This window comes from Lissotriton vulgaris, chromosome 1_1 (assembly GCF_964263255.1).
Source record: "Lissotriton vulgaris chromosome 1_1, aLisVul1.2, whole genome shotgun sequence".
NCBI classification, from domain to species: domain Eukaryota; kingdom Metazoa; phylum Chordata; class Amphibia; order Caudata; family Salamandridae; genus Lissotriton; species Lissotriton vulgaris.
This window is the reverse complement of record NC_141685.1, coordinates 238,993,212-239,007,974: the sequence shown is the minus strand read 5'-3', so window position 1 is coordinate 239,007,974 and position 14,763 is coordinate 238,993,212. Positions and strand designations below refer to the sequence as shown.

Here is a 14,763-nt window from a genome sequence, read left to right as displayed (position 1 = left end):
GTTTTTTGGGGGCTAAGGTGATGTAGTACTGTGCTGTAATGCCATGACGTGTTGTGCTCTAATGTACACAATTGAATATCCCTCGTGCTTGCGGATTCCTGACAGCTGAGTCACTTCCGGTCGTGGGTGGTGCGTGAATACTGGAAGTGACAGCTCCTTCTACATTTCCGGGTTGAAGCCCTCTTACGTCACTGGCCCTTCTCTGATGCTGCAGCCGCTGCTGCACAAGAAGAGACAGGAAGCAACTCGCGAGAAACACAAAGAAGAAGATATGAAATAAAAGAAAATGTAATGCCAGAGAAGGATTTTATTTTGTATTTCTTTTAGGATGAGTACAAAGCGTGAACGAGGCCTGAGCGAGTCAGGGCGCCTCGTATTAAACATGAATTGTCACAAGTTATGTACAAGAAGAGAGAGAGACAGTATAATACCACGTAAAGGTACAGACATCAGTAGTAGGGTGGAGTGTTAGATGCACAAGAGACGATCATCACCGCAGAAGTCAGAAATACCCCCAGGGGGTCTGCCTCTACCAAGCGAGGACACTTCCTGGCTTAAAGGTCACTTTTTTTGACACGAATAATTGAGGGGCTGCATCAACGGAACCGGGTACCAGGCCTGGAAGATGAAAATGGATCAGGACATTTCTGTCATTTTCTATATTCGGAGTGATTTCGTGCCTCGTGTGTAGCGCCTCGTATCTGGTGTGTGGCATGAACGCCCTCTTGTCCGAGCCACTGTCCTGCCTCTGGCGCCTCTGGGCCTGTCCCGGGGAGCAGTGTCTCTCTTCGGGGCCTGTGCACAGCGCACCGAGGCAGAGTGCGTGTGCGGAGCCAGATAGGCGCTGTATGAGGTGTGATGAACTCTCGGCTCCTGTGTCCGTAATAAGAATACTTCACCTAGAGCTCCAGTGAGAGGCCGCTGCAGCACTCCGGAGAGGCCTGTCCAGGAAGTGCAGAGGAGGTGAGGCCTGTCCAGGGGGGCATAGGAGGTGAGGCCTGTCCAGGGGCGGGGCCCGATGGGCATAGGGGGTGTGGCCTATCAAGAGGGAGGAGTGGGGGAGAGGGTTGGGGAAGAGATAAGGTGAGGCCTATCCAGGTGGTGCAGAGGAGGTGAAGCCTGTCCTTTGCTGAGGGGGATAGAGGGGGTGAGGCCTGTGCATGGGGTGCAGAGGCGATGGAACCTGTCAGGGGGAGCACAAGAGGTGAGGCCTGTCCTGTGGGGGGAGGTGGGGTGCAGAGGAGATGGGGTCTGTCTAGTGGGGTACAGAGGAGATGGCCTTTACAGGGGGGTGCAGAAGAGGTGAGGCCTGTCCTGGGAGTGCAAAGTAGGTAAGGCCTGTCCTGTGCTTGGGGGTGGAGAGGATTCAAGGCTTGTCCAGGGAGGGCAGAGGAGGTGTGGTCTGGCCTTTCCAGCGAGGTGCAGAGTAACTGAGGCCTGTTTTGTGAGGGGGGGGGGTCCCTTTGAGTTGGGGCCTGTCCAGGGGTGAAGAAGAGGTGAGGCCTGTCCTGTGCTGAAGATAACACCTGTCCTGTGGGTGTTGGAGGAGAGGCCTGTCCAGGCCTGCCCTGTCCTCTGGGGGTGAGGTGTCTGGAGTGCCTCAGCCACTGTTCTCACCACCCAGAGGTCCTCCCCAGGCCAAGCAAGAGAGAAAGAACAGGCTAAGCACCCTGGTCCATACCAGGCCTTTCAAGGGAGTGGAAGAGATGTCTGCGCAGCTGGAGCGGGCTGTAATGTCATCTCGTCCATGTCATTGAAGGAAGAGGGGTCTTGAGTCGAACTACCTTCTGATCAAAGAACAATCTTGGCTCCGAAAGGGTCTCCCTACAGAGACGATGCCGGCTAAAGCCAAGCTGGATATCAGAGACATGTGTGGGGGCTGGTGGTGTGGAGTTTTATTTTATTGGATCCGTCAGCACCCTTTGACATCATCTCACACTTCACTTTACTAAAGAAATTGGAGATGGGGGGCATCTTAGGGAAGTGCTTGCTTGGTTCTAATCCTTCTTGAAAGGTCTGACCCAAGCTGTGGCATTAGCTAACTTCTGAGCACTACAGGGGCCCTCCAGGGACTGATTTGGTGCCACAATCTTTTCAGTCTTTACCGGGCTCTATTGTCCGTCCTGATTGAGTCGTTCGATACTCAATTATACACAGATCATTAGATCAGAAGATTGTACAGGTTAGAAGAACAGTAACTTCATGAGCTGCCTCCAGGAAGTCCCTGATTGGATGAGCTCAAACTCTCTGGTGCTCAACAGTGAAAACCAGAAAAAGTGGTATTTTGGGACCAGAGCCTCATGGACACCCTTCCATCAGGTCAGCAACCTGGGAGTTTGGGTGGACTCTCATCTGTCCTTAAAGGGGCACATTGAAATCACCTGCTGTACAGGATTCCGACTGCTGAAAGTTAGCAGAAAAATACTTCCATTAATCCCTGCTTCATCTAGCAAGACCTGGCTCTGGCCCTGATCCTATTGAGAATGGATTCCTGCATCTCTTTATACGTAGGCATATCTAAATATCTCCTATATAGGTTGCAGCAGCTGCAAAATACAGCAGCTAGGCTGGTTCTTGGTTTAACGAAATCAAAGTCGATCTCCAACAAACTGGTCAAATTGCACTGGCTTTCTGTCCTTAAAAGATGTCAATTTATTACACTTTGTTTATGTTATAAACGCTCTAAAATCAGGGCTAGAATTTGTATATCTCCTTGCTTTTTGCTGAGTATCAGCCAACCCGAGCAGGGAGATCCTGCCATGCTTGTCCCTAAGTTCAGGAAAACCAGAATAGGTGGCTTTTCTCTGCATGTGGTGACGGCAGATACCTGGAATAAAATCTCACCCGCCCTTTGCATCCAAGAAAACTTGAGTTCTTTCAGGAAATAACTCAAAACTTTTCTGTTTTTAAATATCCTCTTGGTCTCCGCATTAGTGTTCAGAGGGGTGTGATTTTTGCTACTTATGTTGTAATACTAGGTCCAGGACACTTCATTCTCGAAACAGCTGTGCAGCGCTAGATAAATTGGAACTCATATCATATCCCATCATATTCCATCGAATTTCCAGAAAATAGATTGTTGTAGCATTAGAACATTGGAATGTTGGGAGCGCCATTGAAAACAATGGAGTGCTCTGGGCTTCTAATGGGCTCCAGCATTCCAATGTTGTTGTTCACAGTTGTTGCTGTCAACAAAGGCCTCGTAGAACTGAGGGTATTTCATTCCCCTCGGGCTCCTTGAGGACTTTGTTTTATATATTAGAACATTCTGTCCTGTAGTGACAAAATGTTCAAATAACCTTATAGTCCTCAGTAGCTGGGCTATACTGGCATTTTAGTCCCGCTCCCTTGTTAAAGGCCTTCTGTTCTGACCTTTAATGCTGGAGCGTGCCTTTAATAGCCAGTTTAGCCCGCTACGGTGAGCTATAAGATAAGGCTATAATAGATGCCACAGCATGAGGAAATGAATCGTTTTTGGCCACTATAGGTGTGGCAGGGTATACTCAGACATGAGTCCCTTGCTCACTGCACCATAAGGATTCAAGCAAGCCGGGCCGACGACGGCTGAAATGCCAGAAACCGGTCCCCGGAAGCTTGTCTCCTTTCTGGTGAAGAATTGGCTTGGTAGTTTGGTCTGCCCTGTTCCCATGATGCACTGGGCCAGGGACAGACTAATTTGCATATAGCCAGGTTCTGAGCTGGGATGGTGCAGTGAGCTAAATAACGGTGATGGATCAAGCCCTGATCTTTGGACTGGGTAAGAGTGGTCTGCTTAATTCAGACACTCTGTTCATCACCACCCCCTTTTCTGAATCGTTTTTGGCCACTATAGGTGTGGCAGGGTATAATCAGACATGAGTCCCTTGCTCACTGCACCATCAGGATTCAAGCAAGCCGGGCCGACGACGGCTGAAATGCCAGAAACCGGTCCCCGGAAGCTTGTCTCCCTTTTCTGGTGAAGAATTGGCTTGGTAGTTTGGTCTGCCCTGTTCCCATGATGCACTGGGCCAGGGACAGACTAATTTGCATATAGCCAGGTTCTGAGCTGGGATGGTGCAGTGAGCTAAATAACGGTGATGGATCAAGCCCTGATATTTGGACTGGGTAAGAGTGGTCTGCTTAATTCAGACACTCTGTTCATCACCACCCCCTTTTCTGAACAGCATGAGGAAAGGCAGAATCTGAAGGTCTGATTGAAATTTTTACAAAGCGTACAAACCGATACCAGCCACACATCTGCTGGAGGTGTATGCTGAGGCATTGAGGGGCAGTGGAGAATGCCATCTATAAAAGAAGCATCATATTCGTGCTCCCCAAGCCAGGGAAAGACCTGGCTAATCGTACCTATTATTGCCCTCTACCACTGCATGCCTGTGATAATGCATTTCTGCCTGAGGTGATGTGACTCGGCTATCCAATGTAATGTAATGTAATGTAAGATCCATTTGTGGAGCGCAGCTACCACTCCAGGGAGCATCTTGGCGCTTGAGACTGAAATCAGATTGGAAAAGGCCGGCTTACTGATAGAGTGTCGGAGAGACCTGCACATTTTATACTAGGGCTTTACAAGCGATGTCGGTGAGGGAAAACACCCAGGTCTTCAGGGCCTTCCTAAAGTGACTTTCTGTCGGGATTTGCCAGAGCTGCAGCGGTAGCTTGTTCCATGCCCTGGAGCCAAGGACTATGAGAGATTTCCCATCTTTGGTGGCGAGCCTGAAATTAGGGAGCACTAAAAGATTTTGATTGGAAGATCCAAGGCTCCGTGACGGCAGGTAGCGTCTAAACCGGCTTGACAAATACTTAGGCCCTTGTGAGTGGAAAGCCCTAAACGTGATGACCAGGATTTTAAATAGGACACGCTTATGTATGGGCAACCAATGAAGGGCGTTCAGTGCGGCTGAAGCAGATGACCTCCTAGGCCAGCCAAGGACCAGGCGAGCGCTTGCATGCTGGACCATCTGCAGCCCATGGAGCACGGACTTGTTGGCTCCCGCATACAGGCTATTGCAGTAGTCCAGTCTAGATGTAATAAGTGCAACCGCTACTGTTTTCCTTGCTGCCAGTGGGAGGAGGTCAAAAAATTTCCTAAGACTTCTGATGATGTGGAAGCAAGTGCCCACCACAGTCACTGCCTGTTGCTTGAATGACAACTCATCGTCAAACTTGATGCCCAAATTACGCGCAGACGAGATGGTATTTGGGGGGGGCTTCAGCATCTTCGGGCCACCACTGTTTGGGGGAAAACAAATTTTGCTGGCCAGACGGCAAGATTTCGGTTTTCCCCGAATTACATTTGAGATGGTTGCACCTCATCCACTCAAAAGTCGCAGTAAGGCAATTTTTAAGATTTTCTTCAGCTCCGGGCAGCTCTCTGTCTAATACCAGGATGAGCTGTGTGTCATCAGCGTATGAGATCGTACTGATCTGATAGGAGACGATCTGTTCAATCAGGGGTACCATATATAGGTTGAAAAGTACAGGGCTCAGACTAGAGCCCTGAGGCACCCCTGTACTGATGACTTTTTCTTCGGAACAGAAATCTCCCAATACAGTGACTTGTCGCCTGTGGCTAAAAAAGTTTTTGAGCCATGTCAGCACCACTCCCCCAATCCCTGATGACACAAGACGGTCAATCAGGATGGTGTGCGAGACCGTATCGAAGGCCGCCGACAAGTCAAGTAAAATCAAGACAGCCTTCTTCCCTTGATCCATAGCGCTACGTAAAGTCTCTACTGTAAACAGGAGGGCAGATTCTGTTGAATGCTTGGCCCTAAAACCTGACTGGTTGGTGTGAAGGATGTTGTTCTCTTCTAGAAATTTCGTGAGTTTTTTATTAACACAGGTTTCAGTCAGTTTAAATAACAATGGAAGCAGTGAGATGGGGCGCAGATTAGAAAGGGTTGTCGGATCAGGTAGGCTTTTTTTCTGAAGGGGTTTGACGGCTGCAAGTTTCCATTCAATGGGGATCTCAGCAGTGGACAGTGAGGAATTAATAATATTGTTAATGATGGGGTTCACCTCCTCAGCCAGGGCTTGTAGGAAGGACGGAGGACAGGGGTCGAAAGGAGATCCCGATTTGCTCGATAAAATAGCTTGATGTGACTCCTCTAAGGTGATAGGGTCAAATCTACTGAGACGGGCCCTTTCGGGGTGATTCCTGTTTGGCCCCTCTATTTCAGGTGCTGGAGGGGTCAATGCTGGTAGAGGAAAGTTCTTGACAATGTCCAGGATTTTCCTTTCAAAATAGTTGGCGATGGAATTGCACAAAGATAGGGAGGGAGGGATCTCCTGTAACAATGCTTTGGGATTAGTGAAGCTATTTACAATCCGAAAGATCTCTTTCTGTCCATTTACCGAGGAGAAAATAGTCTCCCCAGTACATTGTCAGCATTTGCCACATGTAGATCCACAGTGATTCATTTATGCACAGTATTCGCAGTGCAGCATCGGGGCAAGCCAGACATAAATGTAAAAAATGTAATGTAGTGGTACTTGTATAGCGCACGAATCACCATGAGGCATCTCGGCGCTTGTACGAATACCGCTGAGGAACCCTTCCAGGCCTTTCCCTGTGAAGTGCCCACTCCTGGGCACCCCCAAGGTGAAGCCAGGCATCCTAGTGTTGTTGAGGCCATTGTGGAGATTAAGCAAGCTATTGCCCAGATTTGCAGAGTGGGACCCATGATTAGAATAGGCACTGAGGCGAGAATTATCAGGTCCGGGGAAATTGAGCTCAAGAGCTGCCGAGGCAGGAATTGAACCCTGGTCCCGGGCCAGACCTCTGTATCAGACGACTGCGCCTTTGGCCTGGTCGCCCCCTCGCTCCTCACCTCACCTGCCCCAGAGCCTCCTGCTGCCTGAGCACATCGCCGCTGAGAGCCGACGCCGATTGCAGCGCCCCAGCCGCCGCTGGGCCGCCCGCTTTGCCTGCTCCCGTTTTTCCTGCCGCTTCCTGCCTGCGGCCCCGCCCCACGCCAGTCGATTGGACTACACGATCCCCCTCCCAGCTGACCCGCCCTCCCGGCTCCCTTCTTAAGGGGACCCTGCCTGCCACTTGGGAGCGACCACTGCGCCTTTGGCCTGGTTGCCCCCTCGCTCCTCACCTCTACTGCCCCAGAGCCTCCTGCTGCCTGAGCACATCGCCGCTGAGAGCCGACGCCGATCGCAGCGCCCCAGCCGCCGCTGGGCCGCCCGCTTTGCCTGCTCCCGTTTTTCCCGCCGCTTCCTGCCTGCGGCCCCGCCCCCACGCCAGGCGATTGGACTACACGAGCCCGCCTCCCAGCTGACCCGCCCTCCCGGCTCCCTTCTTAAGGGGACCCTGCCTGCCACTTGGGAGAGACCACTGCGCCTTTGGCCTGGTCGCCCCCTCGCTCCTCACCTCTCCTGCCCCAGAGCCTCCCGCTGCCCGACCACATCGCCGCTGAGAGCCGACGCCGATTGCAGCGCCCCAGCCGCCGCTGGGCCGCCTGCTTTGCCTGCTCCCGTTTTTCCCGCCGCTTCCTGCCTGCGGCCGCGCCCCCACGCCAGACGATTGGACTACACGATCCCGCCTCCCAGCTGACCCGCCCTCCCGGCTCCCTTCTTATGATGCCCCCTCAGCGACCGCGCAGCGGACGCGCGCAGCAGGAGCACGGACTGAGCTCCGAAGGTGCGCCAACGGTAAGCCCGTCTGCGCCCGTCCACGCCTGGACCGTGCCCAGTGCCAGGACCCCTGGCCCCCGCAGACGCCAGCCCTCCCGCCAGACCTACAACGCCACCGAACTCTACGCACTCAACACCGGCCGATCCCCGGGTTGCTACCGAGCCACCCCAAGACGCACCCACGGACCCTTCTGCTGCCACTCCTGCAAGTTCACCTGCATCCGGACCTGCACTACTCCTGCACCGACCAAGACCAAGACGAGCAACAGCAGCAGCCACCTCAAGTGCCTCCTGCTCAACACCCGCTCCGTCCACAGACACGCCATCAAGCTCTGGAACCTGCTCGACACAACCTCACCAGACGTCGCCTTCCTCACTGAAACCTGGATGAACGCCTCTTCAGTGCCCGACATCGCCATCGCCATCCCAGACGGCTATAAGATCATCCGAAGGGACCGCATCAACCAGACCGGAGGAGGCATCGCCATCATCCACAAGAACACCATCCGCATCACGACCAACACCGACGACACCCTCGCACCCGCCGAGCACCTGCACTTCCAGGTCCACATCAACCCCAAGACCACCCTCAGAGGCACCCTCGTCTACAGACCCCCGGGACCACGCACACAATTCAGCGAAGACATCGCCGACTTCATCAGCCCGCACGCCCTCCCCTCCGCTGACTACATCCTCCTCGGGGACCTCAACTTCCACCTGGAGAACATCAACGACCGCAACACCACCACCCTGCTGGACAACCTCGCTAACCTCGGACTCAAACAGCTGGTGACCACCCCCACCCACTACGCCGGACACACACTCGACCCAGTCTTCTCATCCAGCAAGGACATCACCTTCAACCACGCCACCGGACTCCACTGGACGGACCACAGCTGCGTCCACTTCGGCTTCAAAAGGACCACGATCCACCACCACCAGCAACAGGTTGCACGCAGAAGCTGGAACAAGATCACAGCCGACCAGATCGCGACCTCCCTGAGCAAGAACCCACCCACCAGCACAACGAACCCCAGCCAAGCGGCCACCAACCTCACAAAATGGATCAGCGACTGCGCAGACGACCTCGCCTCCCTGAGGACCCCGCCTAGCAGACCCGGCAGCAAGAAAACCCCATGGTTCACCGACGAACTCAAGAGCACCAAGAAGAACTGCCGAGCCCTCGAGAGAACCTGGCGCAGAGACCCAACACCTGACAACATGACCACCCTCAAGCTCGCCACCCGAAAACACCACCAACTCATCCACGCAACCAAGAAAACTGCATTCAAGGAACGACTGGACAACAACGCACACAACAGCAAGGAACTCTTCAACATCGTCAAAGAGCTCTCCAACCCCAACGCCGGAAACAATGACATCACCCCTTCGCAAGACCTCTGCAACTCCCTCGCCTCCTACTTCCACAGCAAGATCGCGGACATACACATCAGCTTCAGCACTCAACCGACGCACGCCATGACCAAACCACCGCCCCCCACCACCACCCTCCGCGCCTGGACCCCGATCAGCACCGAAGATACCGTCCGCACGATGAACTCCATCCACTCCGGATCTCCGACCGACCCCTGCCCTCACCATGTCTTCAACAAGGCCGACGCTGTCATCGCACCCCACCTGCGGGACATCATCAACACCTCCTTCGACACCGCGACCTTCCCGGAGAGCTGGAAGCACGCCGAACTCAGCGCTCTACTAAAGAAGCCATCAGCCGACCCCACCGACCTCAAGAACTACCGCCCCATCTCGCTGCTCCCGTTCCCTGCAAAAGTCATCGAGAGACCGCCAACAAGCAGCTGGCCGCCTTCCTCGAGACGAACGGATCCCTCGACCTCTCGCAGTCTGGCTTCCGAGCCAACCACAGCACCGAGACCGCCCTGATCGCAGCCACCGATGACATCCGAGCACTGCTTGACAACGGAGAAACAGCGGCCCTCATCCTCCTAGACCTCTCCGCGGCCTTCGACACGGTCTGCCACCGTACACTAGTGCAGCGACTCAGCAACGTCGGAATCCAGGAGAAGGCACTGGAATTGATCATCTCCTTCCTCGCCGGAAGGACACAGAGAGACCCCCTCCTCAGATCTGAAGCCAACGAAGTCATCTGCGGCGTTCCTCAAGGGTCCTCGCTCAGCCCAATCCTCTTCAACGTCTACATGAGCCCCCTCGCAGACATCGCACGCCAGCACAACCTCAACATCATCTCCTACGCCGACGACACCCAGTTGATCCTCTCCCTCACCAACGACCCCGCCACCGCCAGAGCCAACCTCCACGTAGGGATGAAAGAGATAGCCGAATGGATGAAGAACAGACGCCTGAAACTGAACTCGGACAAGACGGAAGTCCTCATCCTGGGATCCTCACCCTCCGCCTGGGACGACTCCTGGTGGCCCCCCGCCCTAGGCAGCGCACCCAAACCAACAGACCACGCACGCAACCTGGGCTTCATCCTGGACTCCTCCCTCTCCATGACCAGACAAGTCAACGCCGTCTCCTCGTCGTGCTTCAACATCCTGCGCATGCTACGTAAGATCTTCCGGTGGATCCCCACCGAGACCAGGAAGACGGTCCCCCATGCCCTCGTCACCAGCCGGCTGGACTACGGCAACTCGCTCTACGCAGGAACCACCGCCAAACTCCAGAAGAGACTCCAGCGGATCCAGAACGCCTCAGCACGACTCATCCTGGACATCCCCCGTCGCAGCCACATCTCCGGACACCTGAGAGACCTGCACTGGCTCCCGGTCAAAAAGAGAATCACCTTCCGTCTCCTCACCCACGCACACAAAGTCCTACACAACCAAGGCCCAGGATACCTCAACAGCCGCTTCAACTTCTACGCTCCCACACGCCAGCTTCGATCGACCCGCCACGCCCTCGCCACCGTCCCCCGCATCCGAAGAGCCACCACAGGGGGACAGTCCTTCTCCTACCTCGCCGCCAAGACATGGAACTCCCTCCCGACCCACCTCCGCCAGACCCAGGACCACCTCGCCTTCAGGAAACAACTCAAGACCTGGCTGTTCGAGCAGTAGCGGACCCCCCTCCCCTAGCGCCTTGAGACCCTCTGGGTGAGTAGTGCGCTATATAAGTACGTTCAAACTAGGCTGTTTGACCCACAAATCCTTGGCCGGCATCGGTCCCTCCTTCATTTCCTCTCTTCTGCACCCCTATGTCCCCCCCAGACACCTCCGATCTTCTCACCATGCGCTCCTCCAGACACCTAGGTTTAAGCGCAAAAAACACGGAGGTCTCAGATTCTCCTTTCTGGCCCCCTCACTCTGGAACTCTCTCCCGCTGGAACTTAAACTCTCCTCTTCTTACCCTCACTTTAGGTCTCTCCTTAAAACCCACCTTTTGCGCAGCGTCTACACATTTCTTCTTACATTCTTTCTTCTCCCCTACATGCCTCCCGTTGAATTAGTGAACAGCGCCAAGAAACCGTCCGGTGTAAGTTGCGCCATATAAGTCTTTTTTACATTACATTACATTACATTACATAAATAACTCGATTGATTGATTGATTGATTGATTGATTGGTCTGCCGCTCTAACCATTGAGCCACACTTCTCCATGCAGGTGGCTGATGCTGACAATGCATTTAAGTCCCTGGTATAGCCTTTCATGATGGGAACACTGTGGCGCCTTGGTATGTCAGGGATTTTGAGATCACTTTGAAGCTGCTGCATGCACAGCCTATGGCCTGAGTTTACGCAAATAGGCTTGACTCAGACGTCATTTAGATGGCATGGGCCATTGGGCTGGGACACCACCTGTTGAACATTATTTATGCTAGCAACGGACCCTTAGGCTTGGCTCTCCAGGAGAGGCGTACCATACTGGGGTGACACCTTTTAAATACTAAAACCAAGAAGAAAAAACATCTTTATGAAAGGACGGGTTTACAGTTTATAGCCACTGTGGCCATGCCTGGAGGTGGCTCGAGAGTTGGGATGGCCGGGTGACAGAACTTCAGAGTTCAGTTAAGAGACCTTTCAGTGCTAACTTTATTTCGGTAATGTTAACACTAGAACCTGGGCTTCTATGGGAATTCACATGGGCATATTATCAAGCCCATTATCGCCGTTTTAGCAGCAGTTTCCTGCCGATAAAAGAGGCAATAATGTATCGCCCTTTCTTGATAATATGGCCCCTTGTGATTAGATGATGAGAAAGATGGTTCATCTCAAGGCAGCCTTACTACTGGTTGCGCTTTTGAACATGGTGAGTGCGTGAGGACCCAAATAACGGATACACACGCAAAAACTGGCCTGGGAATATATCTAGCCTTGGGTCCTATTTACCCCACGATTCTAAGCATTGGAAGCTCCTACTGCACCTTTCTGCCAGGTGAGAGAGCGCTGTAAGGTAGCAAAGCTGACCCTTTTCATCTCACCCTGTGAAAGCACTTTTTTCCTCAATCAGGACATCGCATTTCTGATTTGCACCTCGGTAGAGGGGTTGTTTGTAACTTGGTATATCAGAGCACCGCTATAAAACAAATTAAATATTTGTGACAGAGAGACTATGGAGAGATGAGAGGCACAGCAAGCCAGTGGTTGTGAGGGAAGCCGTGGAGAACAAGGTTATGGGGCACCAAAAAAGATTGTTGCGCTGGGCGCCATCTGCTGTTTCTGAGAGAGCGAGTAAGACATTTCTTTCACTGTGGCGTTTGGGATTGATAGTTTTGTCTAGTTGGGAAAGTGTTGTTACCGGTCTTAACTGTATGTATGTTTGAACTTTAAAGGGAAATTGCTTATTTTATAATGCAAGTGACAATCCGTGACTGTATTTTAAGTAGGCAGAGTTACATTTTGCTAATTATGTGGGTTGGGTGGATTGGGCGGAGCTTTGGGGCAGTGGGTGTGGTAAGTAATTTATAGCTGTGCTGAAAAGTGTCCCTGTAATTTATTTTCAAATGTAGGCAACTATGCCATCACTCACTGTACATGACCAGGGAAACAGATCATAGTCTTGTGCCCCGCCAGCAGTGTGCATTTAGTGTCCACCAATGTCCCCAGAGCTAGGCTCTGGGCCTACTTGACAATTTTGGGCTTCAACATGCTGTGCGCACGCATGATCTTGTGTGTGTTGAGAACAAAATAAAGTCTGGATGCTAGAATCACTTGCAGTTTCGTCTCTCAAGGCAAGGGTACATGGGGCCTTAGCCAAGGTGGGGGATAGGTTAAGAAGACAGGGCCCAACCAGTCCATATTTTTGTCTTCCCTAAAAGAATTGGCCTCTGATATTTACATTCATTCATTTTAGCCTTCATTTGTAAATTTGTAATATACTACTGCAGATCTTTGAGCTGGATGAGGGTTCTGTCAATGAGGTCCGAGTGGGAGGAAATTTAATATAATGTAAACAACTGAAATGAAGATTAAATGCAAGTTAAACTATTCTCTATGAAATGGTCAGTTGGTCAGTGTTATAATTTCTGATGTCTTTGTGTCAAACTGGAGGGTCCCTAATTTGAAACCTGGTTGGGGCACATTTGAATAGTGACTTGTATATTTACAGTGCTATGGCATCTCTTCCTGTGAGAGACTGCACTTTGAATAGGTAAACTACCACTTTAAAGAAAGAATTACACAAGGTATAAAATATGTCACACAAATTATAGGATGGGCTGTACGGAGTATTAGATCGGCTGCCGCAAAATGTGCAAAAATATAGAATGTATAAATGCTTACTGCACAATCAGACAATACATTTTTAGTAACCGCCATCATGCTGTAGCTAGTGGTAACTTTTTTTTTTGTTTCCATGAAAACATTGAATTCCAGAAGTACTGGTAACACCCTTACAGCAATCTCAAAAAGAATAACTATTTGTCACTGGGAACCTTCAGGTTTGCCCCGCCTTTGGGTGGTCTGCCCCATTGCCTACACTCATCGAGTGCAGCTCGCCGAAGTCAGTATGTCTGGAATAGTCTGGCAGGGTGCTCACATCTCTGCTATAAAAGTTTCGCTTGTTTGATGCTGGGAGGCAGGAGGGATCCCGCACAGTGCAGCCTCAGGGACACAGTTGCCTTTAGAGATGCTAATATGGAGTGCGGAGACTTGCAGTGAAACAGCCCTGAACAAGTGAATTAAATCCATGCTAGAGGCATGTGCTGGGAATGTGCCTTTGCTGTTTATTTCTTCCATCCAGCCTCTATCGAGGTGCACACATTGTCCGATCAGGGGACAGAGCCACAGAAAAAGTAGGATTCGCCTAGTACTAAACAGTTTGGTAAGTTACCAATCCAAGGAACGCAGAACTACTTGTTCCAAAGGTTATTACTTGACCATGTTATATTCTAGGGAATAGTCCAGGAGAGGGGACACTGTGCACCCACCATCCTCAGAGGCAGTGTCTATGTAGTAGTCAAATTCTCGTGTCATCAGTAGATTAAGAGTAAGATGTATTTAACACTCACCCCACTGCACCTGGAACACAGCTGCCCGGAACACTCCTGGCAATCCATCATCAACACTCCAGGAGCCACGATAAAAGAATCTTGAGTTAAATATGCGTCACCACAGTCTAGGCCCATTTTAAAAAATATTTACAATCTTCCATGGGTTGTAAGTTTTACTTACAACCCATGGATGATTGTAAATACCCCCGAACTTGGAACTAAATGGGGGGAGAGGTATACATTTATTCAGCGATTCACCAAGCGACAAATTGGTAGGTCTGGTTTAAACACAGTCTCCTGGTTGTAGTCTCCTAGTGCAGTAAACCACATGCAGGGTGAGAATGTGAAGCAGAGTCCAAGGGACCACAATCCCAGGATAATGATCTGTATAGTGGCCCTTTCGAGAAGTAACAATTGATGTTTCTTTCCAGCATATTTAGGTAAAGTGGTAAAGCCGGGATTAGATGTAATGTCTAGTGGTGGTGTGCGCACAAAACAGTGAATTGCCCACCTCGTTATGTGTTGTGGCATGGTTTTACAGCATTTACTAGCTGTATTGAGCCTAGCTCTAAGCACCTCTCCACCAATATTTACGTGTAATGGAAAAAGTCAGAAGTAGATTGAGACCTTTTTCTTTTAGCCGTGGAGCGGTAGGTGCTTGTGGTAGGGGACTACCGTGCCCACAACCAGTC

At 51.5% G+C, this 14,763-nt stretch overlaps 1 protein-coding gene across 1 annotated transcript in view; it reads left to right on the top strand.

The window, feature by feature from the left end:
* The first annotated feature begins 820 nt into the window (after positions 1–820).
* LOC147745329 (uncharacterized) overlaps positions 821–14,763 on the top strand; it is an 88,205-nt gene continuing 74,262 nt past the window's right edge. The window contains 1 exon segment of the mRNA XM_086952238.1: positions 821–963. The gene's annotated coding sequence lies outside the window, so the exon portion shown is untranslated.